Genomic DNA, 12,127 nt, shown 5'->3' with positions numbered 1-12,127 from the left:
TGGGACATTCTTTGAATTCCCTCCTTCTGTAAGCTCTCTTGCCATAAATAAAAAAAGGAAAAAGGAGGACAGGAGACATACGCTTTTAAGTGTAGGCATATTTATTGCACAATTTCTTTCATACTTTGATAAAATATTTAACATTCACATTTTTCTTTTTCTGTTCATCATTACTCTATGTACATGTCTGTGAAACTTTATTTCTGACATCCATCCACAACTCATACAGTATAAAGCTGTCTTTCCTCACTGACACAACAACCCCCTCCCTTAATTCTCTTCCACTAAATTTCATTGAAGACATTTAATTAAGGTTTAAAAAAAATTACTGAAGTCTGAATTTCATTGAAAACATTTAATTGGTTAAACAAAAAATGAGTTTTCTGAAGGAAAAAACAACAACAACAACACATTTATTAAGGTTAAAAAAAGCGCATAATTATTTAGTGTTGGGTTGAGAGATTAGGGCCTGTCCATTTCTACCCCTTAAATCTTCCACTTGGTGTTGAGTGCCCTCGTTTGCAAGATAACCCTCGATGAGGGAAGTGAGAAATATTAGGGTAGAGATCTTTCCCTAAGAAATGAGACACAACTTAACGCAAATCAGCGTGGCCGAAGTGCAGGCATACGTCACGCGTATTAGCGACGAGATGAAAATGCCGGCTCCAGCGCTTGTGTTGTGGCGTGTGCTATGTTCATTCTTCTCCATCTGATGATTCAACAGAGAAGAAATGCTGAAAACAGGAGGCAACTACGACGTCTTCTAGTTCTGATCGATTTTGTTCAGGTAAGTCTCATACTCGTACTCCTCCTCCTCCGCTTATCCGGGTCCGGGTCGCAGGGGCAGCAGCCTCAGCAAAGAAGCCCAGACAGTCCTCTCCCCAGCCACTTCCGTCAGCTCTTCTGAGGGAACCCGGAGGCGTTCCCAGGCCAGCCGGGCGATGTAATCCCTCCAGCATGTCCTGGGGCGGCCCTGAGGTCTCCTTCTGGTTGGACATGCCCGAAACACCTCCTAAGGGAGGCGTCCGGAAGGCATCCTTACTGGATGCCTGAACCACCTCAACTGGCCCCTCTCAATGTGGAGGAGCAGCTGCTCTACTCCGAGTCCCTCCCGGATGTCCGAGCTCCTCACCCTATCTCTAAGGCTGAGCCCAGCCACCCTGCGGAGGAAACTTTTTGGCTGCTTGTACTCGCGATCTCGTTCTTTCGGTCACTACCCAGAGCTCATGACCATAGGTGAGGGTTGGAACGTAGATCGACCAGTTAAGCGCCTGCATCACTGCTGACGCCGCCCCAATCCGCCTGTCAGTCTCCCACTCCATCCTACTCTCACTTGTGAACAAGATCGGGGAAGTCGATTTGTTTAAATATTTTGACACTGTGTTCAACCGAGTTGCGGATGAGTTCACGCTTGTCCAACCATCTGTTGTTTGTATAGCCTACATTCTAATCGTACGGTAACAAATTAAAACTTGCCGCAGTTGCTGACTTCGCAAGGTGTTCTGGGAAATTGAAAAAAAGGTGTGGATCAGGGCTCCCTTGGATTCTAGCGCCGGTTTTAAGTGTCGGAAACCACTTCCACTACCTCAATTCTGTTTTGGGACACCACTAGCCTAAACGTGAACACGCACAACCAAGTGCAAGTGGGTATTCTAGGGGAAGTGTGGGTACTGGGTCAGGCCCGAAGTGTTACGTTTGGCTTGAATAGTGTATTAGTGTAAAATTGGTTCTTTTTGCTAGTCTGCTAGGCATCTAAGGTTCAGCCAAAGCTCGTATGACTCTTTAGCAGTCTTGTCAAACAAGTGTGGGTATCTTTGTCCTGGCAGCTGTGTGTAGGTTTATTGCCAGTGTTGTATCTCGGCAACAAGCTGACATGTGAGTACTAGAACGTATCCCTCTGCTACAGTTTAGCAGAAAGACCTGTTATGGAAGCACAAAGAGGGAATTTTGTGCTAAAGACACTGCAACTTTGGATGTGGCTAACTGAGACTGACACGATCCCGACACAAAAGTGGACAAGGTCCAAAACCTGATCACATTTTATGGTTGAAACTTGTTTGTTTATGATTAATAACATTTCTAGTTTGAGATTTTACTGATATATTTATTAGCATCGGCAATGTTTTCATCAGGTCCTACTGATCTCAAATAGCAAGGAAAAACTGAAAATGCATGCCAAACAAAAGTTCGGGTCTCAGGAGGATATCAAGTCAATGCAGATATCCACCGGTTACATTTATACGTCTGTGTATTTCTATTTGACATGACACTTGCAGCCGCAGTGACGACACCAAAAACACTTTCCCTCCACTCTCGTAGTCTCATCCGTCTTTGCCTCATCCTGTCGTTTTCCTGTTCTCCCTTTCACATTCTCTCCATCTCTTCCTCTGTGTCCGCTGCCTTCACTGAGCGAGTGGGCTGCATATTGATTTTTAGTGTTGAACTTGCGTGGCTCTCCTTCTCTCTCCCTCTCCCGCTCTCCCTTTCGCCCCCACAGACACAAACTGACGGAGAAGTTGATTAGGAGCAGCTCTAAATATATCCTCCACCTCCTCCACCTCTTCTTCTTCCTCTTCCTCTTTTCCCTCTCCCTCTCTGTCTCACCAGCTCGCTGCTCCATCACCCACTCGCTCTCCCACACCGGTTCAATCGCTCATTCTCCACATTTTCTTCTCGCCCGATTCGCCTGGACGCTGCTCTGCCAAGCGCTTTCTCTTCCTCTCTCCATTTCCTTTCCACTCGCTCTGAGCATATCATTTGTCAACCCCGCCAAAAAAGGGAAAGAGAAATGAGACAGAGATAGAGACACACCGGCGTTGTCGGCAGCTTTGGCTGAAAATCACATGATAATGTGGCAAATTCAGGAGTGATGGGCAAAATTTTTAGGTGTCCATTTTCTGAATCTTTGGGGAAGAAACTTTATGTGAGGTGGAAATATTTTTACAAGTCAATGGGAAACATCTTGTGTGCATGCCAACATACTCATACTGTAGATATATACATAAACCCTTTCAACATGCTTTTCCTGCATGATTCACCACCTCACCTGAATGAACCCCACAGAAACACATGCAAAATATATACGCACACATAAGCAATAACACATGCATATACTGTCGACCAGCTCTTGAGGGAAATATCTGTCTCCTTTGCTAATAAATGTTATATTTTCTTCACCGGGCTGTCGCTAACTTTGGCTGTCTGCTGCTGGTGCCGATGTAGGAAGTTTTTTTAAGTTTTTTTTTTTACTGAAAATAGCTTCTTGCTGCTGCTGGAATCTACGCTGGTGAGGATAAACCAAATGGTATGGGTTGTAAAACAATGAGCTGAAAGTTGCTTAAATGCTCCGTAGAGTTTTGGGGAACTGTGGGGCCGGGTGATAATTCTCTGTAGGTTTGTCACTATGAGCAACACTGCTCACATTACACATAGTCATTGATTGTTGGGTCAGGAATATTGATTCTAGCAGCTTTAAATCCTACAAATTGGGGCTGTAAAATTAAACATGAACATTATTTTACTCTGAAAAATAAAAAAAAACAGAAATAACTAAAGTGTGTAGCCACTTGAGCTGATCGTCGGCACTTTGAATAATTCTTATAATTCCAGCAGACGTGACCCTTCATGGCTTTAAAGTATCCCAGGAGCTAATGATGTGCCTTGTGCTGTGGCTCGTCGCAAGAGCAGATTGAGTTCCCCTGCTAACAGGTGCTGTACGTGAAAAATAGATACCAATTATGAAAATCAATGTAATTTATTAATCAAAACACAACCACAAATTTTTGATCGATGTCGTTCCTAACTTGGTTTTTAGTGGTATCAATTATGTCAGTAGGCTACAGCACAACAGTGCAGGAAAGATCAGCAATAAACAATTAAATGCAGACAAAAAGAATAAATTGTGTAATTACATAGTCTGCTTACTTACTTATAGTAGAAGCACAAATATTAAAGAAAAATGACCAAATTGACAAAATCTGCCGGTCACAAAATCAGGTAGGCAAAATGCTCTGCTTGTTGGGGCGACTATGGCTCAGAGGTAGAGCGGGTCGTCCACTAATCGGAGGATCGGCAATTCGATCCCTGCCTCCTTCAGTCCAAATATTAAAATATCATTGAACCCCAAATTGCTCCTGATGGCTGTTCCATTGGTGTGTGAGTTCGTGTGAATGGTACGGTCGCCTCGGCCACCACTGTGTGAATGGGTGAATGTGATGTAGTGTAAAAGCACTTTGAGTGGTATGACGACTAGAAAAGTGCTATAAAAGTGCTCTAGTGTCTCATTTCTGTGTGATCACCCCCTAAAACATGAGCACAATCTGTTAAAAAGTATTAAAATAAATACCTCAGTGCACCAGAGGCAATGTGGTGCATATAGCCTATACGCTTCCAAACTCCCCAGAGCCAACTGCATTATGACTTGGCAAAACTCAACACACACACAGTGAAGCTGGCAGCAACCACAGGCTATAAAGATGGTGTCTGTGTAACAGGTAAAAACCCTGCTCCACTACTTTGCGTTGCATTCATGCCCGATTTATTTAGTCTGTTACATTCAAGATGGATTTGGATACAACAACAATGGTAGACCTGTTAATCTTGTATTTGTCTAACTTTAGTCAGCATGGTCTCACTCCGAAGTCGTTAAAATCTGGCGCTTGGGCAGTGAATTGCTGTGTCAGACACAGAGGAAAAAAGCCGTCTTTTAATGTCATTGACGTTGACGTGATGACGACAAATGTCCATTTTCGGTGTTGTACTGATGTATTGCTTTTGTTTTGAAAGGGGTTGTGTGTAAACGGAGAATTTCCTGTGAAAACAGAAGTGTATTTTGAAAGAAGACAATGCACGTAACAGGCAGAACTTAGAAGATATGGCGTCCCAGAACGTCAACAACCAATGCACATCGTATCTGGACATAGAAAGTCGATGACCAAAGGGCAATATGTGACGAGGTTGGAGTGAGAATGTGTTGCTTTAGTGGATCATAACATACCAGGTAGATGCTGTGGTTCAAAATGAGACCAAACTTTTCTATGAATGTCAGTTTATGAGCCACAAGTAGGCTGACCAAACGTCCTCTTTTGCCCTGACATGTCCACTTTTCACATCCCGTCCGGGGCGTCTGGGGTTTTTTTATAAACTGATGATAATGTCCGGTTTTCCGTGTGTTTGTGTGTGTGTGTTAGACTGCGGCACGACCGCATATTTCTGTCCGAACCCGAACCGAGCCCGACATTATTTAATGACCAAAGCACTGAGTTTCTGTCACACAGTTGTTACGGTTACAGGCTATTTAACAGGCCGGGCGTGCTCAGCGGAGAGGGAGACCTCCGTGTTTGAGACGGGAGCGGGCGGCGGGAGGTCCGACGGTTCCAGCGAGAGGAGAGGGAGAAATATAACAAAATAAGATAAAATAGGAAAAACCTGTCTCCCTCTTTTATTTTATTTTCAGCGTTTAATCAAGGCGGAGGAGGTCCGAGACTTCCAGCGAGGAGAGAGGTAGAAACAAACAGCCAGTGTGTGTCTGTGTGTTATGTTCAGGTGTTGTCACGTAAATAACAGTGCCCAAGCAATAAACAGGACAGACAATAGGATTTTATTTATTTTTAAACTACATTTTCACTGAAAGCTGACTGAATCCGACCCGAGCCCGAATACAATTTATAGCTACATTTCTGACCAAACCCGGCCCGACCCGTCGGGTACTGTCGGGCTCGGATCGCCACACTCTAGTGTGTGTATGTGTCCCCTATTGGGGCCTATCTGAATTTCTGTCTTTGAGAGATATTATTTTGTAATATAACTGAATTTTCTATCCATACATATAAATTTTAAATATATTAAAATGATAAGGCATCTTTGAGTAAACTGCGAGTATCATTTAAGTAGGCTATGTCGTGGCCGGCCGAGTGTCCTCTTCTTTGAAATCAAAATACGGTCACCCTAACGTGTATTGTAACATATGTTAAGGCTTGTTGGTTTTAGCTGCTCTGATTGTTGGAAAAGGAGTGAGGAATCAGCAGTCAATGACGGAATACAACAGTCAGTAAAATGAGTTTTCCAACAATCATGAATTACTGTAACATCCAGAGGTCCTTGAACATATACTCAGTAATGTGCACACAAAATATTAGGCTGATTGGTCCAGTAGTTTGTTAAATAGGCAGCGGACAGACAGATACGCACAACCAAACACATGACCCCCTCTAGGCTACAACACATACAGAACATGGAGATGGAATTAAAACATGCAAACACTCCCTGTATGTGTGTGTCAGAGCGCTGCTGTCTTTCTGCTGTAGATGGAGATGAGTTGAGATGGCGTTAGAGATCCTCAGGGTCCAGATGGGAGAGATAGCCGCTCTGTTTATTCTGCATCTATGTCGGCTGTCCTGGAGGTAAACACAACACACGAAGGCCTCCTGCAATTTAGCGCACTGATTGCGGCGTGGGACCAACAAACAAGCGAGCTCACTGGGCCCTTCTCCTGGGCGTGTGTGTGTGTGTGTGTCACTTTGCGTCCCCCGATTTAAATCTCATTTGCCTTCTCCCGGTTTTACTGAACGCCGAGGCTGATGTGTGGAGCAGCCAGCCGCTCCGCTCATTGTTTGAGAGGGGGGAGATTCTCATAAACTGAGCATTTTTCAGACAATGAGCACGTGGGCGTATGGCTTTAGGCATATTTGACAGGATCAAATGACTTACACAGAAAAGAAAATTCTGTCGTTTATGAAATAATCCCCCCATACTTATTTCATCCACATCCTCTCCTCTGCTTATTTTTTCTTCTCCTCTCATCTCCAACCCCCCCTCTTTTAAATGGATTGAGGTAAAATGGGAATCTGTATTCAGTGGGTGGTTTTAAGATACACTGACTTTGTTTAGATTTGAAATGCACATCACATATGCATGATGACATAAACCTCAAGGCTTGTCCTCAGATCTGCCTGATTTTGTCGAATAAAGAAGCTGGGGGGGGAATACAAGGTGTTTATCATGCTGATACTGTTTTGGCTCTGACTGTGCATGATGAATACACGCGTGTCAATGTGTGTACCTGAGTGTGTGTGCGTGTGGCTCTGTGTGTTCTAGAGAGAGTCCGAGGAGTTTTTAATCCTTTGCAGAATAATGGGATCAGTGAGTTCAAACAGGCGGTGACAGTGCAGGGTGTGTGTTCGCACAGAGGCAGCTGATGCTAATCATTTGCAGTTCACGGAGCTACATGAGTGCGAGTCCTGGTTTGTGCCGTCCCGTTGCACCTTCCTCTCCCGACTGTCCTGGCTCACCGTGCTAGGACTGTTTGCCCCTTTTTATGTCATCAGTGCAGGATGTCGTGGTTGTTTTGGTGACAGCCATGGGTGGATTAGGAGACAATGGGCCCTTGGGCACAGGCAAATTAAAGGTCCCACCACTAGAGTTCTCAACAGGCCGAAAAATTACATCCCAAACCATGAGTTGAGGCTTGAAACCGGCCTGTCCCAAATCATTACAAACATTGAGCCTTAGCCCAACCAAGCCCGACTGCCTTAAAAAGCACCAGTCGGCTTTTAATGCCCAGGACACACCGGCTGTGTTGCGGTGCACAGCAGAAAATGGACCAGCTCGGTGGATCACAGACTCTCTACACTGTGTTTCCCCACCAGAGAGTCACAAGTGCTATATCGTAGGCAACTGGACTTGCTTGAGTTTTGAGATATTAAGCCTCTCATCCAGGAGGTTTCACCTTGTTTTTGCCTCTTTTTGTAGTTAATTTCCATCTCTATGAAGTAATTTTATGTCTTTTTACAGATCATTTGCATCTCTTTGGGGATTTTGTGTCTCTTTCGAGTTTCTTTGTATCTCTTCCTGGTCATTACATGTTAATCTGAGTAACACCCTGCAGGTAAAGACCAGGGGGGGCCCTGATACTTTGGGTTCCTGGTCCTGAGCCCAGTAGGCCTGTTCTGTAATCCTTCCATGGTGACAACATGTTCTATTACTTTCTCATTCTTTGACGAGTTGGAGTGACCAAGTATTGCATGACCATAGATTGTTTTGCCCAAGGGAAGGACATGTGTTGAATTTACTGACAGCAATATCTCCAGCTGTGCCAACACAACCGCAAACATGACATGAAGTGACGCAAGTACTTAGGAAAACTGAACACAAGTGGTCAGCAGAAACAGTGTTGTAGTCAAGACTGTCTAAACTAAGACCAAGCCATAACCAAGACCAGAGTTTATCAGGACAGAGACAAGAGCAAGACTTTGAGGGGTTGCAACCAAGTCAAGACCAAGACTAGACCAGTGCGAGTCCCACACTTCAGGCCATCTTGAGAGATCCGCATTCCCATAGACACACCTAGAAAACAAATGAAGATCCATCATCATTCACCTCTTTTATTGCCATACGACATAGTTGTATGTGTGTGTGTGTACAATGACAGATGTCTTGATAAAATAATCAAAAGGCATTGTGAAGATTAATTATAGGTATAGAACCTTTCCTTTGTTTTCTGTGAGCAAATGAATACTAACACTAAGGAGCTGAAATCAGCGTTACCACCTATATTCAGCACTCCTTTTTTTGTACAGGCATATTAGTGATGTCCCTGCAGTTGTGGTCTTGACTGGTCTTTGCAAAAATTCCAGAGTCCTTTTTGTCTGAGACCAAGACCAGATAGACAGACTTAAAAGGTAATTGATACCAAGGTTAAGACTGAGACCTTCAAGAAGTTGTCTTAAGGCCAACCTCGAGTACTACTGCACCGAAAATCATGTTGATACCTGGTGTAAAAAGGCTTATAGATTTCGATGTCCCTTACAATTCTGGCACTTCTTACTCCAATATTTAGTTTATTATACTTACAATGTAATTATTATTATTGTTGAACAGGTTAGGTTGCCATTTCATACCTCTTGATCTCAGGGTCATCTTAGTTCCTATTACTGTTATTGTATAGGTGACAATTTTGACTGTAACTGGAAGTATACATTATATGGACTCAAAGAGAGAAATGTTAGATGAGTGCTACTGTCTCGTGTTGGCGTTAAGGCATTAAAAAAATAAGATTCCAATAGAACTTATCGACTGATCATTACCCACAGCTCAGAGTGACTGAAGTACATCAAACATCAAGAGGTCAGTATAACATTTGTTGGATCTAAGACATATTTCTGAAAGTGGGCCGAAAACCTCATGTCAGAGCGCTTGAGATTTTTGTTTTCAGATTCTTTTTTCCTCTCCTCCACAATATTTACATTTTTACATTCAAGCAAAATATGATATTCATCCCCCAGGCTGTTGTCATTACATAAATTACAAGACCTTTTATTGCTCTCCAAACCTTTATATCGTCCTGTTATTTTAGGAATTCTGTAATTATAAACTCAAAGATCACAAAAAAGCCTGATCATCGTCCTGTTCTCAGAGTAGATTCTTCCCAAATTTAAAGACCTTCTTAAATTCACAATACAAATCACATATTCTGGAGCTCTTCGTGCTGCTTCTGCAAGAACTGGGCTGATTGCATAAAACACCTTAGGTAAAGATTTTCCTTAAAGTCCTAGTTAAGGTTTCCTCAAAATGAAATCGGTTGCACAAAACACCCTTAAGTCTTCTATTTACAGTAAGGTTTCCTTAAAATGTTTACTTAGGTATTTATGGGTTTCTCCTTGTCTTGGCCCTATACTTTAGGAATCCCTAGACCAAAGCAAGGTAAAATAAATAAATAAATAAATACTTTGACTCTATCTTAACTGCAACATGCTGAGTTTATGGTGATAAATGAAAGAAAAACTAACACACCCTAAGAAAAATGTTCTGCGACCAGGAGAATTCAGCTTCACTTTTTGTTTTACACTTTAGCTTTGACTGAATTCATTTTCGTTGCTTCTTCCTATAATTGTTGTCTTTTTTCTAGTATTTGGGAATCAAATTTACTTTGTAGTTTGTGCTTTCTATGATTGGATTCCTCCAGAAGTGTAATCTTTCCTCCTCTGACCAATATGGTTTCCCAGTCTTCTTTTCTTCTGCCATTTTTTCACTACCATCTATAAGCCAACTTTGTGAGACGATAACGACCGTCACAAGTGTCAGTCCAAACAAACAATCATCATGGAGACTTGTACCACTGGTGCCACTGTAAAATCCCTTTCAATGCTAAATGCTAACTAAAAAAAAAACTTTAAAGAGATTCTGTGCAAGGAGAATTTAAGCCTTAAGTGTACTTACGGAGAAAACTTGAGGTGTTTTGTGCAACAGGTCTCTGATCTTTTAACCTCTGCTTGACCATTTGCCTTGGTCATATGATGTTATCTCAACTCAGGTCCAACCAAAGGAATGAAAAGCCACATTTATCATACATTTGCTTATCGAATGTAATCCATAGCGTATCATGTTCCAGTGATATACACATTAAATAAACAATTATACATCGTCCGGCTGAGCTTCATTTCCTTCCCCTTCAACAAATTCCCCCAGTAATCAACAGCTTTCTTTTTATGACCAATACATCATGACTTTCTCATGCTCTGTTCCTATATATGTCTACGAGAGGTAATGCACCAGAATTCATATATAACCAATGTAATCAGGAGTCAGTAATTTGTATATTACCTACGTAATCAGGAAGGCTACAATCATGTGATCAATGTGCTGACAGGAGAAAAGAAGGAGGTGGTATGAAGAGCAAAAGTTAGCGTTTGGAGGCAGGTTGGGGTGGTAATGGGTCAAACAAACACACGACTTTCCCCCAGGAGACCGGTGTTCATGTCCTGTGTACACCCAGTGTCCTTTGAGTTATTTTAAGGTACCTCGTCACCATGTTTCTGTTCCTAAACTGAACCTATATAACTTACATTAAGGATGACACCCAACCATGTTTTTTTTCCTAAACTTAACCTACGTAACTTTGCTTTCCTAAATCTAATCTACATAATTTCATGTTAAGTACGTAACATGACGACGCCCAACTGTGTTTCTTTTCCTAAACTTCACTAACATAACTTTACTTCCCTAAAACTAACCCACGTAACTTTATGTTAAATGCATAACATGATGATGCCCAACCATGATTCTTTTCCTAAACCTAACCTATGTATGTCTATGTTAAGCACATAATGCGACAACGCACAACCATGTTTCTTTTAACCTAATGTTCGTAACTTTAAGTTAAGTACGCGATACGACGATGCCCAACCATGATTCTTTTTCTTAAACTTCAACTACGTTACTTTACTTTGTTAAACCTAGCCTACATAGCTACGTTAAGTATGTGACATGAGGACGCCCAACCGTGTTTCTTTTCCTAAACTTAACCTACGTAACTTTACTTTCCTAAATCTAATCTACATAATTTCATGTTAAGTATGTAACATGACGACGCCCAACTGTGTTTCTTTTCCTAAACTTCACTAACATAACTTTACTTCCCTAAAACTAACCCACGTAACTTTATGTTAAATGCATAACATGATGATGCCCAACCACAATTCTTTTTCTAAACCTAACCTATGTATGTCTACATTAAGCACATAATGCGACAACGCACAACCATGTTTCTTTTAACCTAACGTTCGTAACTTTAAGTTAAGTACGCGATACAACGATGCCCAACCATGATTCTTTTTCTTAAACTTCAACTACGTTACTTTACTTTCTTAAACCTAGCCTACATAGCTACGTTAAGTATGTAACATGAGGACGCCAGACCATGTTTCTTTTCGGACACTTAACCCACTTAACTTAACTGCGCTACATTACAGAGAAATACAAAACCGTACTAATGAACCTTCATTAATATAGGCCTATATTTTATCTCCAAGTGCACGTCACACACCGAGCGAGCCGCCTGTTAATGACGCTGTGGGCTAATGGGCATGTAGCTACTTCCATGTTTCAGATGATACGTCATGTTTGTAGTCGACCAATGAAGATGAGTTTACATATCACCTTGGGTTCGTCCTTCACCTTCTCAAAATGATCCCACACTTTGGATTTCCTGCCCGACATGTTATTAACTAGCCTGTGGAATAACTGCAGGTACCAGCCCTGGAAATTAGGGGCCGTACACATGCTGCGTCATGCTGAGTGAATCTCTATTGTCATTACACAAAATGTACAATAAAATTCCATTTGACTTCCT

This window comes from Epinephelus lanceolatus, chromosome 23 (assembly GCF_041903045.1).
Source record: "Epinephelus lanceolatus isolate andai-2023 chromosome 23, ASM4190304v1, whole genome shotgun sequence".
NCBI classification, from domain to species: domain Eukaryota; kingdom Metazoa; phylum Chordata; class Actinopteri; order Perciformes; family Serranidae; genus Epinephelus; species Epinephelus lanceolatus.
The sequence above is the reverse complement of the archived record's forward strand: the minus strand, read 5'-3'. Positions refer to the sequence as shown.